The following is a 6,000-nucleotide window of genomic DNA, read 5'->3' as shown; positions in this document are numbered from 1 at the left end:
TGTGCCCCCTGCAGTGGAAGCATGGAGTCCTAACCACTGGACCACCAGGGAAGTCCCAGTGATAGGTTTTCCTTCCTCCCTTCCTCCCTCCCTGCTTTTCTTTTTTCTTTCTTTCTTTCTTTTCTTTCTTTTCCCTTCCTTCCTTCCTTCCTTCCTTCCTTCCTTCCTTCCTTCCTTCCTTCCTTCTTCCTCCCTCCCTCCCTTCCTTCCTTTCTTTCTCTCTCTCTCTCTTTCTTCCTTCTTAATGTCCTGGCTTGTCAAATCACCTACTTAATTTCTTTTGAAATTTCCTGGTCCGTGGACAGCAGCTGAGCAGAGATGAGAACCCAGGTTTGCTGGTTCCAGTTTAACTGTCTCTCCACTCTGCAGCCCCTCCCTGGAGAAGATAAGATGCAGGAGAGACATGAGAGCTGGCTGTAAACTACCAAAGGGCTGCCATGTGGAAGAGGGGACACGCTTGTTCTGCCTGCACCCCTGGGGTCTCTGGGGAGCAGTTTCAGGTGGGCACGTTCATGGCTTAGAATAGTTTCTGACAGGCAAGTATTCAACAACAGATAAGGCTGCCCCACCCGGCAGTGTTCAGGCACAGGTGGGGCAGCTCCATTGGGGCCTGGTGGAGAAAATATTCGGGCCTGGGGGGGTACCAATTAAGGGTCTTGGTCTTAGATTCAACCTGCTTTCAGCACCGGTTTCACCACTTACTATCCGTGTGACCTTGGGCAATTCTGTTTCCTCTTATTTAAAATGGAGGTAAGTATTACCACCCTCAGGGTCCTGTGAGGATTAAAAAAGGGAGTGAGGCCTTTAGGAGCTGTGAATCCTGCCCCCAGGGAGCTTACTTAGAGTCTGGTAGAGAGCAGCAGAATCACAGAGAAAGGATAATATGAAGCAACTTACGAGAAAGGACCAGCAAGAGTGGCCCCGACGGCTGTGCTGGGGCGTTTCTGAGTATGGGCGATCAAGGAAGTAGGTAACACTTAAACTGAACCTTGAGACGCTGCCTGGGTCTGGATAAGTAGAGAGGAAGGAGTGGGGAGCTTCCAGGGAGGAGAGCATATAGTGATCTATTAAGTATGGGTCTAGCAAGTAGCTATTTTTTTTAAATATAAATTTATTTATTTTTAATTTTGGCTGCGTTGGGTCTTCGCTGCTGCGTGCGGGCTTTCTCTAGTTGCGGCGAGCGGGGGCTACTCTTCGTTGTGGTGCACGGGCTTCTCACTGTGGTGGCTTCTCTTGCTGCGGAGCACGGGCTCTAGGCACGTGGCCTTCAGTAGTTGTGGCTCAACGGGCTTAGTTCCTGCGTGGTATGTGGGACCTTCCCGGACCAGGGCTTGAACCCGTGTCCCCTGCATTGGCAGGCGGATTCTTAACCACTGCACCTCCAGGGAAGTTCAGTAGCTATTATTATTACCTAAATTTCAAGGGCATGGCAATCTCTTTCCTTGGGCTCCCATGGCTCTGTGGGCACATTCCTGGCTCATGAGAGATGCTTGGTGCATGTTGTATGCGCAGGACTGGCTGCCACAGAATAGAGGGAGATATGATTAGATTCTAAGTGACCTGGGGAAAATAAGAGCATCCTTCCATATAGCCATACACCTGTCCATCATCCAATAGCACGCACATACATACATACACATCCATCCATCCACCCATCTATCCATCCATCCATATGTTTCAGGCAGAGAACAAGACAAAGCCACTCGAAGCTTACATCAAGGGGGGCAGGGCTTACAGATATGAATCAAATAATGACATGAATAAGTGTAAAACTGCAACTGTGGTAAGTGCTACAGGTCAAAGGGGTTCATGGTGCCAGGAGAGTCCAAAACAGAGCAATTCAACCTATACAGGGAAGTCAGGAAAGTCTCCCCAAGGAAGTGACCACTGAACTGAGAACTCATGGGCAAGCTGGAGTAACTAGAAGAATTGGAAGTGTATTGGGGGTGGGGAATGTTTCAGGCAGAGAGGGCAGAGCACATGCCATGGCAAGATGAAGTTGGGGGGCGTCAGCCCGATGATGCAGGACCTCCTGGGCATGTTCAGGATTTCGATTTTTATCCTTAGAGGTTCTAAGCAAGCATCAGGTGACATGATCAGATTTGTATTTTTTAAAGACCGTCTGGCTATGGTTATAGAAAATGGAAGTGGGGGGATGGGACGGGCAGGTGTAAAACAGGAGACCTGTGAGAAGCCAATGTAGTTGTCCAGGAAATCCATGATGGAACCTCGGACTGGGAAGGGGTTGGGGAGGGGAGGAGTGCGTGAGGCCATTTAAGAGATAAATGGACATGATGGGGAGATGTGTGTGGTGGGAAGAATGAGGGTGAGGGAGTTGCCTAGGATGATACCCAGGTTTCTGGATGGAACTGTTGCCAGGCAACAGAGTGAAAGCCAGGAGAGCGCAGGGAAGGGGTGGGACACACTTTCCCTTGCTGTTGTTAAGTCTGTGTTTGCAAAATAACGGTGTCAGGAGTGTGGGTGTGCACCGCTCCCTGAACGCCTGCTCAGGGGTGAGAAGGCTGGTTTAAGGAGGCTGCACGTTGCAGGCTGAAGAGCTGGGCCGGGGAGCTAGCCTTCCAGTCTTGGCTCTGCATCCAGGTAGCTGTGTGACCTTGAGGGGGCAGCTTCACCCCTGTGGGCTTCAGCTCTACAACTGACAGCCCTGCTGGTCAGGCATTTTAAGGGCATAACGCAATCTGAATCTTATTCGTGTCCACTGGCATTATTTACAGGGCTCCCCCTTGGAAAGTTACTCCTTGTAGATCCCCTTTATCCAGAGCCTGAAGGTTAAAATAGCATTGAGTCTAGAATGTGAGCTCTGAAAGGACTCACAGAGCCCGCTTGCCCCATCCTCTGATTTTACAGAGGTGCAGCACCTGTGTCTGATCCTCCTCTCTCTCTTCCTGCCCGACCCTGCACGTAGCAGAAGAGAAGGAACAGTTTGTGTAGAGCCACAAAGCTACAGGGAAGAAGAGCACCCTTTGGGGTGAGCCCCATGGTCCTCTGCTTACTTTGGGGGTGGGGATTTTTCTGCAGCCTACCTCCATGTCTTAGGACAGATGGGGGCTAGGCAGAGCTGTGGGGATGGGCTAAGATCATAGACACAGGTGATGCTGAGCATCTGGGAGAAGAGTGATGAAGGGACATCTGAAGCTGTGTCCTGCTGAGCTGGGGTCCTTTCTGACTTATTGAAGATGCCTCTGGTCATGCACCCCTTCTGTGACCCCTGGGTGTCCTCCAAGGGCTGCAAGATGCTCTTTGCAAAAAAGGAATGTAGAAAACCCAGCCTACCCCCTGCAAATAAGGCATGGAGACAAAAACCCAGTTGGAATCTCGCGGCTGAGGTTTCCACGGTGGCTCCACTCTGCTGCCCTTCCCATTGGCTGGGCGTCCTGCTCCGGCTTTAGCAACAGAGGCTCAGATACACATCTCCTTCCTGATTGGCCAGGCTGTGCTGCAGCGCCATAGCAACAGGGGCAGAGGGACCAGTCTCTGCAGAACAACTTGAGTCACTATCTACCTGGGGTGGAGCTGAGATCCAGAGGGCTGCTTGCAGGGGATGCAAACTGGAACAGGTAGCCCCCACCTCAGCTCAAATTCAGGTGGGGAACCCTCCTCCCTGGTTGTCCAGGGTGTTGGGAGGCTGCTGGGCTTCTCTGCCTCATCTCATCTATCCTGTATCTTGCAGCATCTTCCCAATCCTTCTCTTGCTCCAGGGCTACTGTCTCTGCAGAAGGAAAACCAAACCTCTGGCAGTGCCAGCGGTTAACTGATTTGCCCAAAGTCACGCAAGTTACAAGCTAGAACCTGAACCCGCATTATATTGCCTGACTTAAAGGCTTTAGAGGGTCTTTGGTGGAAAATCTAGGGTTCCTTTTTTTTTTAAATGGACTTTGTTTTTTAGAGCACTTTTAGGTTCATAGCAAAGGCACAGAGCTGAAGGTACAGACATTTCCTGTAGTCCTTTCAGTTTTAGTAACAATCTTCCTTTAATTCATCAAACAGCTAATGCTTTCTAAAACACTCTCCTATCTGATCCTCCCAACAATTCTGTGAGTTTGGTAAGTAAGGGAGGAATGACCCATTTTATAGATGAGGACACCAGAGCCCAGAGAGGGCAAGTGATTTGTTGCATGTCACACAGCATATTTGTGCCAGAGCTGGGACTCCAACCCAGGCCTCCTGAATCCTTGTCAGGGCTCTACCCACAAACCATTGACTTATCCATACCAGGGGGCCTCCAGGAGGGTTGGAGGGATGCTCTGAGGGGTCCTCTCATCTGTTTAGAGAACAGTGGCTGAATAGAATCAAGCATTCCAATGTCTCCAACATGGACCAAGGGTTTCACATCATAACCCCAGTCCCTGCCAGGCAACTCCTAAATTTGGCTCTAGTCCCCAGGAAGGGTCCTTGTTTCATTGCAAACCTCGCTGTCCATTCCCCTACATGGACAGGAGAAGAAACACTAGTAAGTTAACTACAATCAGTTCAACATTGCTCTGTGCTTGAAGCTGTGCTGAGGGCCTGCCTGACTCTTCATTGCAGCCTTGGGTCGTCACTGTCCACTGTTTACAGATGCAGAGGTTGGTGCTGAGGAAGGTCAGGCTGCGTGCCAAGGTCACACAGTCAACAGTGCAGCCACAATTCAGACAGGAGGCCCCCTGACTCGAAAGCAGGCTGGCTTGAACAGTGTGATGGGCTCTCTGATGCAGAACAGTAGCTCTAAGAGGCTTTGCAGAGCAGAGTCTTTTGCTCTTGGGTGTGCATTTTTCCCTCAGTGGAGGCAGTGGCTGGACCTATTTTTTGTTGCTGGAAAAGACAAGCTCAGAGGATCTGCTTTGTGTTAGGGATTTAGAAATCCTTGGCTGCCAAGGAGTGACTCGGTACCCCCAACACTGTCTCCCATTGCCTAGTGTCCCAGGTTTGCGACCCTTCAGGAGGACGTGGCTGGGCAGCTGGCACTTGGCAATCAACACAGAGGAGAGAAAACCCAATGACTTCCTTGCTCTGAATTTGAGCCCCCGCCGAAAATGAATGTTTTGGCAGATTTCTTTCCTTCCTGCTCAGCTTGTGCTCCCAGAAGCTCTTGCCCCTGAAACAGAGGCCAGCCACCTGGCCTGCCCTCCTGCCCTCCCAAGGGTACTGATTTTGGAGGACACGGAAGGTGGGAGCTCATGCCCGCCACTCTGCTCCCCTAAGGCCCACACCAGCAAGGGGCAGGCCCACGAGTTCACCACGAGCCATGGTCTGCAGCATCTTCCCTGGGCTAGACACCCCACAGATGCTAGGGAGACGGCAAGGAACGAGCCATTATGGCCCCTGCCCTTGTGGAAGCTGCTGCCCAGTGGAGGAGAGGGACGGTGGGTCCATAAGTGAATAAATCGTGATTCCCGAGAGCAGTAAAAGCCGTGGACAGGATGAGACAGGGTAACGGGACAGGGAGTGACTGGTGGGGCCGGGGCAGGGTGGGGCGGGACAGCAGGTGTGTGTGTCCTGTTTCAGCCAGGATGGTCAGGAAAGGCCTCTCTGAGGAGAGGTGACATCTGAGCACATAGGACTTGGATGAAAGAGGGGAAACTTTTGCTAGGGGAAGTGCGAGGGGCTGTGGAATTTAGCAAATGCAACAAATGTCTGCTGAATCCCTACTCTCCATCAAGGGACCAGAACAGACGGAGGACCTGCCCAAGGCACGGTGGCAACCCAGAAGAGGTACTGCCCAGGCCTGGAGAGCCAGGAAGGCTTCCAGGAGGAAGCAGTAACCCTTCGGAGGCCTGAAGGATGTCAGGTCAAGCATGGTGGGGCAGCAGGAGGCGTGGAGGCACTGAGATGGTTCCAGCGGAAGGAAGCATCTGCAAAGGCCAGAGGAGAGGGAGAGCCCGGGACTCTCAAATAAAGGCAAAGAGCCATTTCTGAAGCAGAGCGTTCATGTGGAAGAGAGGGAAAGGATGAGCTTGGGGCCCAAATGGGCCTCGGAGGCCAGTTAAACACTCCAACATT

Source organism: Aethalodelphis obliquidens, unplaced genomic scaffold (assembly GCF_003676395.1).
Source record: "Aethalodelphis obliquidens isolate GAN/ISIS:26980383/991018 unplaced genomic scaffold, ASM367639v1 scaffold28, whole genome shotgun sequence".
NCBI lineage: Eukaryota > Metazoa > Chordata > Mammalia > Artiodactyla > Delphinidae > Aethalodelphis > Aethalodelphis obliquidens.
Note: the sequence above shows the minus strand (reverse complement) of the source record.